At 41.1% G+C, this 22,551-nt stretch overlaps 1 protein-coding gene across 5 annotated transcripts in view; it reads left to right on the top strand.

Moving 5' to 3' along the window:
- Positions 1-22,551, top strand: part of LOC110528552 (cadherin-22) — a 269,991-nt gene that overhangs the window by 49,090 nt on the left and 198,350 nt on the right. For 3 of the 5 annotated variants that reach the window (XM_036984152.1, XM_036984151.1, XM_036984156.1), the window contains exon 2: positions 17,268-17,376. The gene's annotated coding sequence lies outside the window, so the exon portion shown is untranslated. The remainder of the gene's footprint in view (positions 1-17,267; positions 17,377-22,551) is intronic. The other 2 variants (XM_036984155.1, XM_036984153.1) reach the window with 1 other exon arrangement.

Below are 22,551 nucleotides of genomic sequence, written 5' to 3'. Positions count from 1 at the left end.
GTTCAAGGGGGCCGAATACTTTCGCAAGGCACTGTAGCAGTAAAAACAAATATACATAACATATACAGAACAATTAAGCAGAAGGCATTTGAACCCAGTCTGGCACAGAGAGGAGATTCATGTGGGAGACAAGCCTATACACAATCTACGTATATACACACGTGCCATTTACCACATAAAAGCTAAATATTTGTATTATTTAATTATCGGTAGCCCTTTTTCTTTTATTCCAGGCTTTACCTAAATATTCCGCAAATGGAAATACACAATGGTTGGCTGAAAAATAAATTGAACCCACTAGTCATGCGTGCAAATGATTTCTATTGGAGTTTAGATTATAGGGAGCCTGGCTTCCCAGGTCCTCCATATTACATCACACCCTGTATTTTCTTTCTGGCATTCTTTGGAATTCTGATGGGTTTTATGTAACAACTCCAAAAATAGAAATGTGTGGTGTAACTTTGCATTGGGACTTTTGATGTGTATACGAATGCATATCCATATGTTACATGTGGTTACGTTTATGCTACCTACCCTTTTTTTATGTCAGTGGTCAAAATCACTTTCGCAGTCAAAAATCAAGCCGAGGGCGCAGCGGTTTAAGGCACTGCATCACAGGGCTTGAGGCGTCACTACAGACCCGGGTTCGTTCCCAGGCTGTGTAACAACGGCCGTGACCGGGAGTCCCATAGGGCGGCGCACAATTGGCCCAGCGTCGTCTAGGGTAAGGGGAGGGTTTGGCCGTTGGGGTTTTACTTGGCTCATTTGCGCTCTAGCGACTACTTGTGGCGGTCCGGGTGCCTGCATGCTGACTTTGGTTGTCAGTTGAACGGTGTTTCCTCTGACACATTGTTGCGGCTGGCTTACGAGTTAAGCTGGCGGGTGTTAAGGAGCGTAGTTTGGCTGGTTATGTTTCAGAGGATGCATGACTCGACCTTCGCCTCTCCCGAGCCCGTTGGGGAGTTGCAGCGATGAGACAAGATCGCAATTGGATATCACGAAAATTGGGGAGAAAATGGGGGTACATGACTTAAACATTTTTAAGAAGAACCTAATAAAAACTTCTGTAGGAATGAGGTTTGTATAGTAGGCCTGATACATTATCACACCATGTTGGCTCAATGCCTGGCCTGACAATATTGTTCTTCTCAGACCATATTATATTGCAAAACTCAAGCTTTGATAACAAAATAGATTAGTTGGTGTAGCACTTGCGAGACACGGCTGAGCATAAATTTAAATAATTAGCAAATAATTAGCTTTTTTATTTTACTTAAATGATGGTACCTGCTTGTGATGGTCATGGTGCTTTCAATACAATTGGGAACTTGGACAGAAAAATTAGGTCAAATCATAAGGTCAGTGACCTTCAGGTCAGAAAGTTTGGGCTCTAGAAAGATGCCAGAGTTTCACTTGGGATTCCAAATTGGATGACCGTTCAAAAATATTTTTCCCAGTCAGATCTCATTTTTTTCCAGTTGTCTTGAACGCACTGAAGTGCGCAGCAGAGGGTCCACCAATCTCTCCTTCCTTTCCTCCAGTGAGACTAACCAGAGCAAGGGGACAGTCTTCCACCCGATGGCGAAACTCGAGTCGCACCGCATCTACCTCATGTACAAATTCACTTTGTTCCTATGACCAGAGAAAGTGAAATATTCCTTGATATTAAAATAGACACAACGAGCTGCTAGTAATAATAGAAAGGCAGGGATATCAATACACTTGGCTACTTATTAATTGCAGCTGCAGTGCGAGTGGAAGTAGGGAGATGTGTGTGTTTGTTTTTTGTAATAGTGTTGAATAAAAAGTGTTGACAGTGCTGAATAAAAACTCACTCTGGGATAGGCGTCCCGCTACCTGATATTAAACATGTAGGTACATACAAGTGTCACATCGGTTAAAAGCTTAAATTCTTGTTAATCTAACTGCACTGTCCGAGTTACAGTAGCCATTACAGCGGAAGCATGCCATGCGATTGTTTGAGGACGGCGCGCCCACATCAAAATATTTTTCCCCTGGCACAGGTTTCATAAATTCACAAATAGCGATTAAATATTCACTTACTTTTTGAAAGATTTCCTCTGATTTGTCATCAAAAGGGTCCCAGCTATAACATGTAGTGTCGTTTTGTTAGATAAAATCCTTCTTTATATCCCAAAAAGTCAGTTTAGTTGGCGCCATTGACTTGAGTAATCCACTCGTTCAACATGCAGAGAAAGGAATCCAAAAATCTACCACTAAACTTTGTTAAAACAAATCAAAATACATTTCTATTGACTCCTCAGATACCCTAAAATGTATTCAAACTATAATATTTCATACAGAAAGGAGTATGAAATAGGAATCCTATATTAGCAGGTGCGTCTTCCTCGCACGCCAAACACGAATTTCCAATAGTGTGTCCCAGTACTAAAACTCATTATTCTTCCCCGTTTTGGAAGAGACCAGCCTGAAACCTTGAACATAGAGTGCTGACACCCTGTGGAAGCCATAGGAATTGCATACTGTGAGCTAGATTTAATTATTTCCCTATACTTTCCATTGTAAGAGTATGGGCTCTCAAAAAAATAAAATCTTTCTTTCTTTGGATTTTCTCCTAACATATCTATTGTGTTATAGTCTCAAACATTATTTTAACATTTCTACAAAGGTCAAAGTGTTTTCTCTTCAATGGTGCCAATTATATGAATATCCTGGTTTCAGGGCCTGAGCAACAGGCAGTTTACTTTGGGCACGTCAGTCAGGCGGAAATTGAGAAAAAAGGACCCTAGCCTGAAGAAGTTAAAAACTGCAGCTCTTTGCTGTATTCTTTGACGGTTTCTCTCTGGTTATGGATTTTTAAAAGTTATGAAATCTTATGTAGACTAGTATCAAACTTTGCTGTGGCCGGGTCATGGAAGCTGTATGACCGGTGAGTTGAGCCATTCCGATTGGCTAGTGCAGTAGGCCAACTCGAATTAGCCACACATTTTCCGGGCCAGCAGAATTTGTCTTTAAAGACAAATGAAATGGTTCAAAATGGGAACTCTTTACCTACCCGGTGCACAGGGCTTCTGAATCAAGTGCACTTACTACCAACAGTGCAACATAAATAATATATTTTTTTTTAAAGGAGCGCAAGTGTTAAAACTGCTAGCTGGAGCCGTCTGAACGGTTGGCTGTAGATGCCCTCACTCACTAGTGACTTAAGCTAACTCTACTTTGGTCTGACCCAACTACAGGCAGTCCTGCAAGAATATTATGTCCATATCCGTCAGCACACACACAGACATAGAAGTGATCTTTGTGGTTCCTAAAGGAAAGGAAAGTATAGGAACATGTCAACAGTGGTAATGGAGCTATACACTTGGATCTGTAAATGAGATAGCATGACATGTACCCACAGTATATATATTACACGTTACTACTACAGATAAGATGTCAGCATTTTAACTGTGTGTGTGTGAGAGGGTGTGTGTGAGAAGGCGAGAGTGTTTTTCAAGTTTTGTCACGTGCAGCAGTACATAGTATAACTGTGTGTTTTTGTCACTCTGTTTTCTCTACCATTATAGTGTGTGATTGTGTTGTGTGTTTTTTTAAGTGATATAGGCTGTTTGTGTGCAGAGGATGATGGAATTCTGAAGTGAAAGGTTTGTTTTTGGAAGACTTTGTGGAGTTGGCAGCTGCAGGAAGGGGTGCTACCCGGGCTCCAGACTGTGGGTGCGTTGCAAACCCTATTCCCTATTTAGTGCACTACTTTTGACCAGGGCCTATAAAGTAGTGCACTAGATAGGGAATAGGGTGCCATTTGGTACACAACTGTTGATCTGACAAGTGAATATGGCGCGTAGGCAGGTTTCAGGGGAGAACCCACAACCAAAGCATGTCACTTCCCAGAAGAAATGAAGGCTCTTTCAAGAGCGTGTTTGGCTCTGCAGCCAAAACTAATGGTTTAAGGATTGACAGTGACGTGTTGTTTCTAAACGTGAAGTCATGTTAGATATTTTGATTGACAGCTCAGCCACATATTGCCAAAGTTGATAACGAATTGGGCCTAGTTGAAATATGTATTGTTATTTCAACTGTTATCTTCCTCGTACTATTTTGTATTTCCATTGAAAACTCCCAAAAGAGGCATGTTAATGGAGAATCCCCAGCTAACACAATGCTTCTGGAACATTCTCTAAAGGTCATTGTTTAGTTTGCCACAACATTCTTGGAACCAACATTTGTAAGCTGGGTCTGCTCTGACCTTTCCCTTAAAAACAATAGCTAGTGCACTTCCTTTGTATCTGGGACTCTGAGGCCTACTGTAACAGCTACAGTAAAAGGCTTCTATGACAAAAGGTCAGTATGGCTCTGTTGTTCTGGGCTCCTCTAGATCTTATGCAGAATGGAGAAGAGGTGATGGATCCCCCTCTGAAGGGTGAGGAAGTACTCTGTGTTCTGAAAATTAAAATGAGAACACTGGAACTTCTGATATTAGAAAAATACTGTCCACAAAATGGCCGGTAGCAGTATACTACTAGTATCTTTTCTAAAGTAAGTTTCATAAAAAGTGATAGATCGATCTATCATTGAAAAGCAAATGTTTTAGGCAAAGTTATAATGAAACAAGTCGATTCTGGTGTTCATTTTGACTGTCCGGGAGGGGTTTGATATGAAGTGCACTCCCTTCTGGATATACTGGATGGTACCACCTAAAGGCTTACTATAAAAGCAGGTGACAGCACGCCTTATTTGGTAATGGTCTTGGTAATTGGAGTGTCCTAATATATTTTGCATGATGCTTCCTTGCCTAGACTACTGAAGTTACACAAAATTCAAAAGGTAATAAGGTACATTTTTGTATATGACCAAATTCAACATTTTTGCGTACCGTTTCATACACATCGATGTGCTTTTACGAAGTAAAAAAAAACATGTAGGCTATGAGGATTATACGCTTATATTCGTGGTTACATCCATCGTAACAAGAAATAGATGAACATGGTGGTCATGTCAACTCGTTACCCAACTGCTACGACTGATTGGTCCTGTAAAAACAGTTGGCTCATAGTTCAACACTTCTAATCCCACATGAGGCAGATTCTTTTTTCCTTCTTCCAAATCCTTTTGGAATATTCATCCCGTGCCCACAGACTTCTAATTCGGAAAAGTTTTGACCATTGGAAAAAGAGCTACTGTGTGAATATGGCAATGCGGGTTGGATTGAGTTGAGCTCATAATCTTCATTTTCTAGGTGATGATTGCGCTTTTATTTCCAACACAATTCCACAATAAATGTGACTCCACATTTCAAACTTACACCGCAAGTGGCAATAGATGTTAAGAACTCGGCTCCTTACCACTATGAGCTAACTGTCCAAAGCCGCATTGGCTTGCAACGCAGATCATTATATTATCAGAGCACGCCAGTGGACTTCTGTTAAGAATGCTTTAGGGAGAAAGCTTAGATCTGGTACAACTACATTTACCCACCCTCAAAATAAATATATTTGAACAATCCTCCCCACCCACAACTTCTCATCTGAATGCATTTTTTTATTTATTTGAAGGGGTTGGGCAAAGGCTGAAATTGGGGTTAAGAGTTACCATTTAATCTTGAACCTGGCTAATCTAAAATACTTTGATTTTGGCCTTGGCCATGGCCGCTCTCTTGCCTTTCCTGCGGAAGGTGCACCTTGGAACAAGAGACCTTGTAAATCAGGTGGTGTGCAATCTCCTCTCCGTGGCAGCTAGATTCACCATTTAACTAACAATGTGGCCCGGCTAAATGGGCCTTGTCCAGTCAACATCTTTGGTCCCTTGTTTTATAGATTCTGCAGTCAAGTCCGTCTCCTCTAATGGCTGAGGCTTGGTAGAACATGCTGCTTTGTTGAACGCGATCGAACAGGGAAGGGAACTCTAAAGACTAATGTATGTCATCCTTGTGCAGTGCATCCCTCGGGATCTCCCACAGCAATGGGCCTGTTTGCCTGTTCTCCCCAAGCAAGAAAAACGGTTACCTTTTAATGTCACTGAGATCATAAGACCGACCATGAAGGCTCGTCGGATGCGATTGGAACATACAGTATCTTGATGACAGACACTCTTTGACTCTTCTACTTTGTGGCTTTCGCCCCGTAAACAGAAAAAATAATCAACGTCTTTTTTTCTGGTTATGGCTAAGAGAACAGGAGGGAATTCTTCTCTCTGGCAGGGTATGATTAGCAAGTTCTATGCGCAGCAGGCAGCTAATTTTAATATTAATTTCTCTTATGCTCAGCAGGCAGCTAATTTTAATATTAATTTAACTTCTGTTTTCAGTTGAAACTAATGTGAAAATGGAGCAAAAAAGGGAAAGCTACCCAGTCGGTTATGGGAATGTAGAAATATAGTGGCCCAATATCAATTGATGTGTCCATGACACTTGTGTTATGCCAAAATGTGTCCATTATTTCATCACTACTATCATCTAATAATTATCTTCTGTGATCTCATCTTATTTCTTTATGTGATAATATGCCACATGTAGCTCTTCAGCAAAAAAATATACCTTTTTGGTCTTTGTGCATTTAATGTAACAAAACCAGAACATTTTCACAATGCTTGTTGTGGCTCATCTGTTACTGTCCCTCTTTGTGAATTCTCTTGTGACATGACTTATAAACCCCATTGTCCTTTCCTGATTCCCTCTGTCTGATCTACGCCCCTGTCTCAGTTCCCTCCTTCTTTTTGCTGCTATGATCTAGTCTCTCTTTCTCACTCACTCACTCAAAACAAGAGAGCCACTTGAGAGCTTGTGCTTATCAGGTCAACGAGTGCCACATAATGGAGAGAAGTAGAAACAGGAACTAAAGAGAGAGAGAGTCAACTCATGTTGGGTGCCAATGGGTTTTTGGAGATGCATTTAGAGGTACTGAACAAGGGTAATGATGTCGACGAACAAGTGCCAGTCTTTCATTGAAGGCCCAGGTATCTCGAGAACATTAACTTAATGTCAGACCCTGTGACAGTGATTGAAAAGTAAGTGAAACTTCATTGGTACTCTTAAGGGCAACCGGACAGGCATTTCTCTCAGGATACCGCTAAAACAAAGCATCTCAGAGAAAGTTTAAGTTTGAGTGTTAGAGGCTGTAGAGAGAGAGGGATTTATTCAGACTGACCACTGTCTGTGTGTGTTGGAGAGGGATTTATTCAGATCGACCACTGTCTGTGTGTGTTGGAGAGGGATTTATTCAGATCGACCACTGTCTGTGTGTGTTGGAGAGGGATTTATTCAGATCGACCACTGTCTGTGTGTGTTGGAGAGGGATTTATTCAGATTGACCACTGTCTGTGTGTGTTGGAGAGGGATTTATTCAGATTGACCACTGTCTGTGTGTGTTGGAGAGGGATTTATTCAGATCGACCACTGTCTGTGTGTGTTGGAGAGGGATTTATTCAGATTGACCACTGTCTGTGTGTGTTGGAGAGGGATTTATTCAGATCGACCATTGTCTGTGTGTGTTGGAGAGGGATTTATTCAGATCGACCACTGTCTGTGTGTGTTGGAGAGGGATTTATTCGGATCGACCACTGTCTGTGTGTGTTGGAGAGGGATTTATTCAGATCGACCACTGTCTGTGTGTGTTGGAGAGGGATTTATTCAGATTGACCACTGTCTGTGTGTGTTGGAGAGGGATTTATTCAGATCGACCACTGTCTGTGTGTGTTGGAGAGGGATTTATTCAGATCGACCACTGTCTGTGTGTGTTGGAGAGGGATTTATTCAGATCGACCACTGTCTGTGTGTGTTGGAGAGGGATTTATTCAGATCGACCACTGTCTGTGTGTGTTGGAGAGGGATTTATTCAGATCGACCACTGTCTGTGTGTGTTGGAGAGGGATTTATTCAGATCGACCACTGTCTGTGTGTGTTGGAGAGGGATTTATTCAGATTGACCACTGTCTGTGTGTGTTGGAGAGGGATTTATTCAGATTGACCACTGTCTGTGTGTGTTGGAGAGGGATTTATTCAGATTGACCATTGTCTGTGTGTGTTGGAGAGGGATTTATTCAGATTGACCATTGTCTGTGTGTGTTGGAGAGGGATTTATTCAGATCGACCACTGTCTGTGTGTGTTGGAGAGGGATTTATTCAGATCGACCACTGTCTGTGTGTGTTGGAGAGGGATTTATTCAGATTGACCATTGTCTGTGTGTGTTGGAGAGGGATTTATTCAGATTGACCACGGTCTGTGTGTGTTGGAGAGGGATTTATTCAGATTGACCACTGTCTGTGTGTGTTGGAGAGGGATTTATTCAGATCGACCACTGTCTGTGTGTGTTGGAGAGGGATTTATTCAGATCGACCACTGTCTGTGTGTGTTGGAGAGGGATTTATTCAGATCGACCACTGTCTGTGTGTGTTGGAGAGGGATTTATTCAGATCGACCACTGTCTGTGTGTGTTGGAGAGGGATTTATTCAGATCGACCACTGTCTGTGTGTGTTGGAGAGGGATTTATTCAGATCGACCACTGTCTGTGTGTGTTGGAGAGGGATTTATTCAGATTGACCACTGTCTGTGTGTGTTGGAGAGGGATTTATTCAGATTGACCACTGTCTGTGTGTGTTGGAGAGGGATTTATTCAGATCGACCACTGTCTGTGTGTGTTGGAGAGGGATTTATTCAGATTGACCATTGGACCTTCTCCAAAAGTACAGCTGAGCCTTTCTTTTCTCCTCAGTGACGTGAGATTGCTGGTCGAATGACAAATCAATAACGTTGATAAGAGGAGTATTAAGACTGACATCTTTGCCATTGTCATTCTTCCATTTCTCTGAAGCTGTTTTGTTGAGGCATTTTCTATTTCTAAAGTTCCCTGGGACAATTATTCTGGAGGCACATCTCTAGACATGAGCCTGGCTATCAATAACACACAATAGTGGATTCTCAAATGACGTTCATCCTGGCCGTCTTTGAGAACTTGAATCATAATTACAGTAACATTATATTTTCTGAAATAGTTCAGAGTTTCCTAGCTTCACTGAGGAGGGGAATATTGATTATATAATGATAGACGTTCAATCACTTTCTGACTGTATGCAATATTACTTTCTGGACTAGTTTCACAAAAATGACCGGAAACATTGTCACAAAAGCAGTGGATATTTGAGTATCTTTTGCATTTAGACACATACAGGTGTGTCTTATTCAAAACCTTTTGCATTTAGACACATACAGGTGTGTCGTCTTCAAAACCTTTTGCACAATATTTGGCTTCAGTGTTGTTATTCAGAACTGTGTGAGAACCCAATACTTACCGATGCAATTAACTGGGCTCATTTTCTTTGGATTTTATATTCTATGAAAGCGTATTGGTCAGTCACTCCTGTGTCAGACAGTGTGCACAGCGACTGTATTGTAAAGTAGGGTGGGGATTAGCAGGGAAGTGGTTCAAGTTTAAATGTTACGTGCACAAGTACAGTGAATTGCCTTTCCTTTTTCTTTTCTCTTTTAGGGGCTCTAAACCCAACAATGCAGTAATCAATATCAATGAAGTACCAAAAATAACACAAGGTAGAACAAAAACACAGAGTATATATAAACCAAAATATGAAGAACATGAGAAAGTAACCTATATACAGGGTAAGTTCCAGGGTCATTGCCAATACCATATTTACAATGTGCAGGGATACTGGTGTGATAGAGGTAGATATGTGTAGGGGTAAGCATACTATATACAGGGTAAGTTCCAGGGTCATTGCCAATACCATATTTACAATGTGCAGGGATACTGGTGTGATAGAGATAGATATGTACAGCGGTAAGGTGACTAGGCAACAGGATATATGGTAGCATATACTGTATGATAATTGTGAGTGTGTGTGCAGAGTCAGTATAAATGTGTGTGCATCATAGGAGGTTGGTGGCACCTTAATTGGGGAGGATGGGCTTGTTGTAATGGCTGGAGCACAATAAGTGAAATGGTATCAAACACATGGTTTCCATGTGTTTTATGCCATTCCATTCGCTCCATTCCAACCATTATGGTGAGCCGTTTGCTCTTCGGCAGCCTCCACTTGTGTGCATGTGTGTGTGAGCAAATTAAGTGTGTGTGTGTGTGTGTTGGAGTGTCAGTGTGTAGAGTCCTGTGAGTGCAAAAATAAACTCAGATAGTCAGTGTAGCCATTTTGTAAGATATTTACTAGCCTTGATGAATGGTGATAGAAGCTGTTCAGGAGCCTGTTGGTGTCAGACTTGTTGCTCCGGTAACGCTTGCTGTGCATAAGCAGAGAGAACAGTCTATGGCTGGAGTCTTTTAATGTTTTTCCGGTCCTTTCCGGTGTTTATTTGTACTTTTATTTTAACAAAATGTATCCACTATCATTTATTTTAACCGACCAATATCTTTTGAACATCAGAACGGAAGTTACTGACCTAAATTCCGGCTTCAACTTCGACTCATCTGCCCTGGGATCTTTCTGTAATTCCAACCCAGTTTGGCGTTAGAGGCAGGACAGGGGGATCCTGGGTAAACTCAAAGAGACTGCTGGCCTTGTTAGAATGGTGTATTGCCAATTACTGCAAAATGATTCCTTTGCATTCTACTGAGCCGATGCCTCACCGACGATGACTGATGGGAAAGGAAGCAGATGTCTAGAGTAAGAACAATAGAAGTTGTTTTATCTTGGACAACAGTCAAACCAAAAGCCAGAACTTTTGTGATCTTAATAAAAATAATACAAAAAAAATTGTAACACAATAGTTTACACATTTTAACGCACTTAATTAACAAACAAGTTTAATTTCTGAACTTGATATTTCATACAAAATTGTTTTTTGTTCCTTTCCAGAGTGAGATGACTATCTGGACAGGATTACGTTTTTAGGCGACATCAACTGAATCAGCAGGGACAGAGAGAAATAAGCATGAGATTGACTTGTAAATGGCCTCTCTGTTAAAAGGCCTCTCTGTTAAAAGGCCTCTCTGTTAAAGGCTCTTGTCCTCTCAAATTCATCTAAATGCACATTGAAATTAAGAAGATTCTTAAATGCTGAGATCTGGTGGAATAAATAGTGCAATTATGCATATGTGATTTCTGAAGGATTCTCTTTGCTGCATTACTATAACCATAAGGCAGCCTAAACCAACATTTTAACTGTTCTGACATGAATAGGTTTGTAAAGGCATGCCGCCTCTCCAGAAGCAATCTCGTCTTATCGTGACAGCAGCCAAACAGTACACAGTAAGGCAAATTTCCCCTCTTGATGCAAGGTTAATCAGGTGGATATAAATGAATGTGGCACACAATTCCACACAGCGATTTAGCTCTGTATGCCACCATGTCCATATCCGATTTGCACAGCTGTTTAACTTTTGTGATCAAATTCGGCATTCTCAAATTGTCACAAAAGCATGAAAGAAATGAGTGCTTGGTTGGTTTGTGGTTTCAATGGTATTTACAGGGATTAGGATTCAGTTGCAAAATCATGTGACCATATTCATTGTTGAGCACCTTTTGTGATCGTGCAGTACAAACTGCTATTACCAAAGAAGAGCTCACAAAGACTTAGCCTACAGTGGTCATCAAAAAGTACAGTTCTACACAGGTCTACCTCCCGACCCCTTTCAGTTATCGAAACCAGTCTAGTTAAATATTTCCATGGTCACATTTGATAGACGGTCAATGAATGTAGCTCTTTAAAAATTTTGATAATCTGGGCGACGTGGTTGACCTCTAACCTTCACACAACCTTTGCCTCTTTGTTGTTTCACAACTTCATCGCCATTTTTGAGAAAAATGGGGGTTAGATAAATGTACGGCTGTCACGTTCCACCCCCGTCTCATCTCTTTTGGCCATTTTGACGCATAATTGGACCCAAGTACATTCAACAGTCCAATTAGGCCAAATTGTGTTTTATGTTTTCAAATCTTGAGTTTGAAGTAATTGAGTAATTGTTCTGACGTAGCATGTCAGCATAATGTGCTGTTAGTTAAAAAAGCGAAATCAGTGGGGGCATGAGACGATTGCTCAACATTGTTGGAATTGAGGTTTATGCTGAGATTTATGTTTGTGCCTCTGTCATTCATTGTTGAGTAAAAAGCAGACCGAGGAAAGGACATGCAATTGTAAAGCTGTCCTGTTTCAAAAGAAGTGGCATGAATTATTTTTCAAGTGTCTGTAACACTGTAGACAATTAGCCTACTACTCTGCTATAGGCACAATAGCCCAGCCTACTGCTCTCTGCTATAGGCACGATAGCTTAGCCTACTGCTCTGTGCTATAGGCACGATAGCTTAGCCTACTGCTCTGTGCTATAGGCACGATAGCTTAGCCTACTGCTCTGTGCTATAGGCACGATAGCATAGCCTACGGCTCCGTGCTATAGGCATGATAGCTTAGCCTACTGCTCTGTGCTAAAGGCACGATAGCCTAGCCTACTGCTCTGTGATATAGGCACAATAGCTACATCACTGACTGGAGGAGATTATGTCTGTAGATTATATTGTAGAACAGACATTAGAACAGGCAGTATTAGCAACTTTTTTTTAGAAGATGAGTTGTGTACGTGGAGTGGCAGGTAGCCGAGTGGTTAGAGTGTCGGGCCAGTAACTAAAAGGTTGCTAGATCGAATCCCCGAGCTGACAAGGTAAAAAAAACAAACATCTGTTGTTCTTCCCCTGAACAAGGCAGTTAACCCACTGTTCCTAGGCCGTCATTGTAAATAATAATTTGTTCTTAACTGACTTGCCTAGTTAAATAAAGGTTGAATAAATAAATAAAAACGTGCAGACACACCCACAAACACAACTCCTGAATCAGAAAGATTGATTTGTTTTGAGATGCTCCATCCTACTCTTGTATTAGAATTGTCTGTCCTTCCCTTCATCCCTTAGCATGCTAATGTGAAGCATTATCCTCTCTGTACGAGATACTGTCATGTTGTACTACCCATGTTTTATTTCTGTGTCCTTCTGCTGATGAGATCTCGGTGTGCTATTTGAAAGGACAAGGGAATTTGTTTTCTTTCTCTTCCCAGCTCTGTGGTAAATAATGTTTTTTTTTTCATCACATTTTTCCATTCATCTGTGTGTTGGGAGAATTTTATGAAAATAAAGACATGTTTGAAGTTGGGAAGATTTAAATCTCTTGGCCTTTTACTTCAGTTTTCCGGTCTCTTTGATGTGCATAGTACCTACAGATGTAGGATCTTAATTTGAGCCAGTTTGCTACAGTCTTTGCTACAGAGGGTTCTACCTCGAACCAAAAAGGGATCTCCTATGGGGACAGCTGAATAACGTTTTTTCTCTAAGAGTGTACAGCAGGAAAATAATCATGCAGCAACAGGAAATGTGAATTATTTTGTGGATTATAATTAATGGACATTTTTGTAAGGGTTCATACGTTTCTCGAAAGGGAAAATCAAGTCTGAAATTTCAAAGTGGAAATGACAAACTTCCGAAGCCTTTTTAAACATCAAATATAATTCAAGTTTTACATTTCCTGCATTGCATTCTCCTGCACAGGGTGTTCAAATTAAGATCAAATTAAGATCCTACATCTGTACACTGCTGATTGAATTTGCAGGAGCTTTTTCTCTTTTGGACCTTCAGTTCATAAAATAATATTGATATCACTAGAATCCATTTTGTCTTTGGTTGGTGCCTACTCCTATCTGGCAATGCCTTCGGTGACCTCGTAAAGTGTTCTCACATAGTGTTATACTTTACATGCAAGAATGTTTGAATGAGATGTTTTTTTTTTCTAAACTGGCTTTTGAAGCGGTATTTACTGGAGATAGGGATGCGTTGTGAGGTGGTTCCCTGCTAGTCTCACTTAAAGCGTCTGCTGTAGACCCGTTTTCAAACAGTTTTTTTTTTAAATAGCTCTCCAAATCTCATACAGCCAATACGTCAAAGTAATGCGCTGTCAGAACTGTCATGTCTGTCTTTCATTAGAATGTTTTCAGGTTGCATACCCATCCATATCTAACCTATTTCAATGTGGGAACAAAGCTTAAAGTTGTGCTGAAGAAGGTTCATTGTTTAGAACAAGTTCTTAAGGTCCCAGACTTCTTTTGATAAGAGGGGGGGGGTTCAAACCACATAAATAGATTATCACTCACTCACTCACTCACTCACTCACTCACTCACTCACAAATGCACAAGATGGACCTTGTGTTTGCGCTTTAGCTAGCAAATACATTTCAGGTAACTAATAAACTCTTGCAAAATATGAATGACCATCTTGACTGTGTTATATGGTGAGTAGACTGTACAGAGTGGTGGGGTTTGGGTGATGCAATGAATCTGCATCAGCTATACTCTATAGCCCCTTCCGTCTCCTCCGTGCCAGCTAGGGGAGGATGGCCAAAAGCCTTTGTCAAGGCAGTGAGGAGTCAGGAGAGAGGAAAATATGGATAGAGTGAAGAAGAGAAGAAAGGGAAGGTGGAGAGGGGAGGGGTACAGACTGAGTGTGGCTGAGGAAGCCCTAGGCCGTGGGATTGTGGTTAGGCTGTGTGCGTTTATCCAGCTCTGCAGCAGGCTTCTGAAACAGCACCTCAGGAAGACACATTAAAGCGGGTGGCTGCTGTTCCACCCTGATCTGTCTAATACCCCCAGATACACAGGGCTTTGCTAGGGACTCAGGAGGGGTGTGGGCCAGGATCATATCGTTTCGGTGCAGACAATCCTAGCCAGCAGCCATGTAGTTACTTCTGTGATTAACAGATTAGATGGGCCTCATGTGCCTGCGTCAGATGTCACCTAAAGCTGGTACTTGGGTAGACCTGGAAAAGGCTTCCATGTTTAGGTATAGTTGAGCGCTTGAACTGGATGGTTGGTGATTGGTGGTAGGGTGCCTATCAACTGTTATTTTAGAGTTTGGCTTGGAATGGTGCCACTGACTGATAGAGAAGAGCGGCAGGTAGCCTAGCGGTTAAAAGCGTTGGGCCAGTAACCGAAAGGTTGCTGGTTTGAATCCTGAGCCGGCTAGGTGGAAAATCTGTCTGTACCTTTGAGCAAGGCACCTAACCCTAATTGCTCCTGTAAGTCACTCTGGATAAGAGCGTCTGCTAAATGACTAAAATGTTGTTGTTTTTTAAAATGTGGGCTTTCTGTTTGTTAATGGTGAACTGTCATATGGAATACATGTCTCTACTGGTGGTACGACTCTAAACCATCAATGAGCCTCCAAATCACACACTTATGATTATAAGGATGATGCAAAGTAAGAGTATTAAGAGCAACACAAATACTTGTGACAGACTGTTAAAACGTCTGCTGGAAAGATGGATAAGGGTTACACTGATACCATATAAATAAATAACATTGAAAAGATTGTCAGATACCTCTTGTCATTCAGTGCATCCTGTGCAGCCAACTTGTAAATACGGGTGGACCTTTCGAAGGTGCAGGTCCCTGGATTTGAGAGTGGTGGTACTGATCAGTGCTGATTTGAACATTTAGCATGAAGTTGAGTAGCTGGTCAGCGCATGCGAGATTTGATTCTTGTTTCCAAAAGTAGAGACAAACAATGCTAAGACACACTAAAGTTAAACTTTCCTCTGCTTTTATAGTTGACTTGTCCAAAAATATAAGTTATTTTGATTTTGCATCAAGGGTATTTTTAGGTCAGAGAGGTAGGAAATAATATTGTGTACATGTGTGTTCATTAAGGTCAACTCCAGGTGAAAGACAACATGATTGGTGTTAGTTATACTATTGTTCTAAGATAATAAATCAGTATCCTACGTCTTAGGCTCTGTGTTTCAACACAATACCACCGTGCTACGTATTCGTTTGCGCTCCTAATTGGCGCCACACCTCCAAGGCTACAGTGTGAAATCTTTCAATGCCAACACAAACAAAGAGACGGAGATAAATCAAAGTATACTTTTTTTTTTAAAAACTGTGTGAAGTGGATGTCATTCCACCTTAGGGTCTGTAGACGCCCTGTGATGTGGTGGATCTGTTTAAGCACAACTGGAGCGACGCAGGGAACTGTCAGAGGCCTGAGGAAACAATCTCTCCGTACACTGAAGTGTTTGATCAGGTGAGCTGTGTGCTTGAGCGTCTCCTCAAGGGCTTATGTTAGTGCTCAACGACAGTTATCTTGTAGGTTTGTTTTCACCAAAGTACACAAGGTCTCACTGTTTGACTGTGCATTATGTCCAAGTCAGAGTCACCATTTCTGAAGTGTTGCTTTGTTATTTGATGCAATGTATACAAACACTGTGCTTTACAAGTGTAGGATCTTAATTTGACCAGTATTGTCGCAGCAAAATGTTAACATTTAGTCCATAATGTTGCTAGATCAGTGGTTAGGCTATTAGCTGGCCAAAATGAAGCTTAATGAAAAGTGCAATACTGTTAATATAACCATGTGTTAGTGAATTTCTATAAATCATGAAGCTCATCTACAAAACTCTAGGTACAGTATATGCCGTGCGAGCATACACTGTGAGCCTCAAGCATTGATTTACCATAGCTGCACCACACTGCATTTCGATTTCTGATGCCAACTGAAAGGTACAAGTACGAGGGCCAACATTGTTCCTTTGTAATAAAATAAAATTGCCTTTTGAAATGATCTCTTTTTTTTTGTTATATTATCACATTAACTTTTATTCACATATCAATTCCGGATCAATTGTGGGTTTCCAGGTAAACAGAGAAAATCACCCTCATTTTAATCAATGGTCAATCTTTGACCAAGCCACCTATCTACTTGCTGAAGCACACCAAGCAGCACAACAGACAGGCTATTAGCAAGGGGCCAACTTCACACTCAACCCGTAATGACAGAGTTAATAACACGTGTCTTGGCTGACTGCTGTGGGGTAGATGCAGGATGTATCTCTTTGTAAGTACGTTGTCAGGAACAAAGTTTGTGTAATTAGACGGGAGTTAAAATGTAATTAAAAGAGTTTAAATAGACATGGCACCGTCTCGGGGGGATCCTGTACCCTACCTTCGGGGGGTGGGGGTGGGGAGGAAGGTAATTAAATAAATGTCTGTGGGTTATTGAATGTGCTCTCGCCCCGAACAAAGTGGTGCCTTCTTACCCCCCCGACCTGAGAGTAGAGAATGACAGTTAATGACTCTGTTTTATAAAACCACTTTAGCTCTTGCCTTCACTTCCAGACAGTGTGAGAGTAGCCTCACTTTTCATCCGCGAGGGAAATGGTCCCACCATTTCTCTCCATTCCATTAGCAAATTACCTCCCCTCTCTGCCGTTAGATGTACGTCTTGGAAATTAATTCATCTTAACTTGGAAAACAATTAAGTAGACTCCTGTTCCTCCTTTGTTGCAGGTCTGTGGGGCAGATGGAAAGAGCGGAAGAAGGGGTGGAATATTGAGAAGGACCAGAATACCTGAAGAGTATATAATTCTAAAGAAACCAACAAGGTCAGGTGACTATGGTATGAGCACACATTTACGTAGCTAAAGCTTCATTTGGATTTGTACTTATAACCTGCTTATAAACCATTATCAAATACTTTATTATAAACTGGGTGGTTCGAGCCCTGAATGCTTATTCGCTGACAGCCGTGGTATATCAGACCGTATACCACGGGTATGACAAAACATTTTTTACCGCTCTTTTTACCGCTCTTATTACGTTGGTAACCAGTTTATAATAGCAAAAAGCCACCTCGGGGGTTTGTGATATATGGCCAATATACCACGGCTAAGGGCTGTATCCAGGCACTCTGCATTGCGTTGTGCATTGCATTGTGCCGTGGTATATTGGCCATATATCACACCTCCTCAGGCTTTATTTCTTTATTAACCATTAGCAAAGTGTTTATAAATGCTCCTGTATACCTTAACATACATGTACATATTACATCCCCAAAAAACGTGTTTTAAGTCAAATTTGGGGTTGATAATCTAATAATCAGGAGATTCAAATGAGTACCACAACCAAAAACAAGGTTTTCCAGCACATTCAACTTTAGTTTTGTTGGTTTACTTTGCTTAAAGGAAACCACTGGCCATAGCCGCAGGAATTAGGGTTGCTGAGGGTGCTGCAGCCCCCCACCCCCGTCTGAGAAAAATAATCCTCAGGCGTTAAGATTCAAACCTTCTCAACCAACTGTGTGCTGGAATACAAATGTTTATTTTACATTTTCGTCAACAGACCCCCAATTAACTACCATATAAGTATGCAATCAGTGTACATAGAAATGCAAAATATTATTTCCATTTCCCCAACAGGGTCTTTATCATAAGCACATTCTTTGAGAGATTGGAACGTTAAACCAGTATGTTTGGGATAAATAAATACATTTAGACATGTGCATTGAGTGTGGAAAATGCGCTCTACAAATAAAATTATTATTATGTAATAGATTATTAATCAATTATAAGTCACTCCATATTTACATACGAAAGGAAACGTCAGCACGCACGGTAATCAAAACCTGATTACCATAATAAACCGGGAGTAGATTAAGAGAAAATCCTGCTCTTGTCGCTAAAGCAATTCTCCCAATTCTGTCTTTGTGTGTTCCCAATGCTCTGGATTAACATGCACCCAACATCTGCTGACTCACATGATTATGGACCTTATGGACCTCCCCAATTTAATATGTCTGTGTCAGTGTCTTTGCTATAAGAGGTAACGCCCAGATAAAGAACCCAAGCTCTCCAGATTACAGTGTGTGAATTTGTTTACAGCATCTGCCTTTTCAGTAATTTGATGTATAACATAATCAGATGGATCCGGGCGAGGTGGCTGTTGTGTGTCGAGAAGGTCTTCTCGACCCCAAAATGTCTTCCAGACAGGGTATGGCGTACGAACTAGGTCTCGATATGTGTTTACCATCTTCATGTGTTTGTGTTGACACAACAGTGGATGTAATGTGTATGGCTTTCTCTCTCGTCTCTGTCACTTGTTCAAGTAATACCCAAATCCCCTTTTAACACCTCTCAATTGTTTCTGGAGAATGCTAATTTAAGGGCTATAATATAGTACATTTAAGTCCACAGGCTTTTACCAGATATATCCCTTCCGCATTGACATGTCAGGACTTAACATAAGCCCTACGTTTTATTCTCTCTTGTGTTTCTTTCCTTTACTGCCCCAGTAATACGATTTTCATGACAACTACTGGAGTTTGTCCTCATATCTAGTGTAAGGCTTTCTACCATGAGCATCTTTTACAGTGCATTTTGTCTTATTGTTGTCTTGTGCTGTCACTGAGACACATTATCACAGTGAGGGAACGGCATTGTCATAACTGTATAGTACTGAGACATTATCACAGTGAGGGAACGGCATCATCATAACTGTATAGTACTGAGACATTATCACAGTGAGGGAACGGCATCATCATAACGTTATAGTACTGAGACATTATCACAGTGAGGGAACGGCATCATCATAACTGTATAGTACTGAGACATTATCACAGTGAGGGAACGGCATCGTCATAACTGTATAGTACTGAGACATTATCACAGTGAGGGAACGGCATCGTCATAACTGTATAGTACTGAGACATTATCACAGTGAGGGAACGGCATCGTCATAACGTTATAGTACTGAGACATTATCACAGTGAGGGAACGGCATCATCATAATTGGACACTGTGTTAACAACCCTCCAGGCAAGCTTCAATGCCATACAACTCTCCTTCCGTGGCCTCCAATTGCTCTTAAATACAAGTAAAACTAAATGCATGCTCTTCAACCGATCACTACCTGCACCTACCCGCCTGTCCAACATCACTACTCTGGACGGCTCTGACTTAGAATACGTGGACAACTACAAATACTTAGGTGTCTGGTTAGACTGTAAACTCTCCTTCCAGACCCATATCAAACATCTCCAATCCAAAGTTAAATCTAGAATTGGCTTCCTATTTCGCAACAAAGCATCCTTCACTCATGCTGCCAAACATACCCTTGTAAAACTGACCATCCTACCAATCCTCGACTTTGGCGATGTAATTTACAAAATAGCCTCCAATACCCTACTCAACAAATTGGATGCAGTCTATCACAGTGCAATCCGTTTTGTCACCAAAGCCCCATATACTACCCACCATTGCGACCTGTACGCTCTCGTTGGCTGGCCCTCGCTTCATACTCGTCGCCAAACCCACTGGCTCCATGTCATCTACAAGACCCTGCTAGGTAAAGTCCCCCCTTATCTCAGCTCGCTGGTCACCATAGCATCTCCCACCTGTAGCACACGCTCCAGCAGGTATATCTCTCTAGTCACCCCCAAAACCAATTCTTTCTTTGGCCATCTCTCTTTCCAGTTCTCTGCTGCCAATGACTGGAACGAACTACAAAAATCTCTGAAACTGGAAACACTTATCTCCCTCACTAGCTTTAAGCACCAACTGTCAGAGCAGCTCACAGATTACTGCACCTGTACATAGCCCACCTATAATTTAGCCCTATCAACTACCTCTTTCCCAACTGTATTTAATTAATTTATTTATTTTGCTCCTTTGCACCCCATTATTTTTATTTCTACTTTGCACATTCTTCCATTGCAATACTACCATTCCAGTGTTTTACTTGCTATATTGTATTTACCTTGCCACCAAGGCCTTTTTTTGCCTTTACCTCCCTTCTCACCTCATTTGCTCACATTGTATATAGACTTGTTTATACTTTATTATTGACTGTATGTTTGTTTTACTCCATGTGTAACTCTGTGTTGTTGTATCTGTCAAACTGCTTTGCTTTATCTTGGCCAGGTCGCAATTGTAAATGAGAACTTGTTCTCAACTTGCCTACCTGGTTAAATAAAGGTAAAATAAAATAAAATAAATAATGGTATAGTACTGAGACACATTATCACAGTGAGGGAACGGCATCATCATAACTGTATAGTACTGAGACATTATCACAGTGAGGGAACGGCATCGTCATAACTGTATAGTACTGAGACATTATCACAGTGAGGGAACGGCATCGTCATAACTGTATAGTACTGAGACATTATCACAGTGAGGGAACGGCATCGTCATAACGTTATAGTACTGAGACATTATCACAGTGAGGGAACGGCATCATCATAATGGTATAGTACTGAGACACATTATCACAGTGAGGGAACGGCATCATCATAACTGTATAGTACTGAGACACATTATCACAGTGAGGGAACGGCATCATCATAACTGTATAGTACTGAGACATTATCACAGTGAGGGAACGGCATCATCATAACGGTATAGTACTGAGACACATTATCACAGTGAGGGAACGGCATCATCATAACTGTATAGTACTGAGACATTATCACAGTGAGGGAACGGCATCATCATAACGTTATAGTACTGAGACATTATCACAGTGAGGGAACGGCATCATCATAACTGTATAGTACTGAGACATTATCACAGTGAGGGAACGGCATCGTCATAACTGTATAGTACTGAGACATTATCACAGTGAGGGAACAGCATCATCATAACGGTATAGTACTGAGACACATTATCACAGTGAGGGAACGGCATCATCATAACTGTATAGTACTGAGACATTATCACAGTGAGGGAACGGCATCATCATAACGGTATAGTACTGAGACACATTATCAAAGTGAGGGAACAGCATTATCATAACTGTATAGTACTGATACACATTATCACAGTGAGGGAACAGCATTATCATAACTGTATAGTACTGATACACATTATCACAGTGAGGGAACGGCATCATCATAACTGTATAGTACTGAGACATTATCACAGTGAGGGAACAGCATTATCATAACTGTATAGTACTGAGACATTATCACAGTGAGGGAACGGCATCATCATAACGGTATAGTACTGAGACACATTATCACAGTGAGGGAACAGCATTATCATAACTGTATAGTACTGAGACACATTATCACAGTGAGGGAACAGCATTATCATAACTGTATAGTACTGAGACATTATCACAGTGAGGGAACAGCATCATCATAACGTTATAGTACTGAGACATTATCACAGTGAGGGAACAGCATTATCATAACTGTATAGTACTGAGACACATTATCACAGTGAGGGAACAGCATTATCATAACTGTATAGTACTGAGACATTATCACAGTGAGGGAACAGCATTATCATAACTGAATAGTACTGCTGTTTGCTTCCCAGCCAAGGGGGATGTTGCATCATGTACAGAATGTTTTCCATCATGTGGAACTGTAGTTTAGAGGGCACTGAGGTACAGTACAGTATTCTTAGCGTATCATTGGTTTCAATCCATGACAAGGCATTACCCCTCATCCATCAGCCTTACTACAGTTGAGTGTAAGCGGTGCTGCTGTGTGTATCTAATGCTCTGATTTCAAAACCAAAATAACACCAACTACTAGTGTTAACAGTTGAGGTAATGTTAGTGAACCAGGCTGTTTTTCCCCATGGACGAGTACAGTGATAGTACAGCGCTACTATTGTTAGATATCTGGTTGTGTATGTTTCCCGTGTAGCTCAGTTGGTAGAGCATGGCCTTGCAATGCCAGGGTTGTGGGTTCAATTCACATGGGGGACTAGTTTGAAACTGTATGCTTTCAATACAGTCAGTTGCTCTGCATAAGAGTGTCTGCTAAATAATGTCAATGTACAGTTGT

The sequence above is a fragment of the Oncorhynchus mykiss genome, chromosome 7 (genome assembly GCF_013265735.2).
Source record: "Oncorhynchus mykiss isolate Arlee chromosome 7, USDA_OmykA_1.1, whole genome shotgun sequence".
Taxonomy (NCBI): domain Eukaryota; kingdom Metazoa; phylum Chordata; class Actinopteri; order Salmoniformes; family Salmonidae; genus Oncorhynchus; species Oncorhynchus mykiss.
This window is presented reverse-complemented; position numbering and strand designations above follow the sequence as displayed.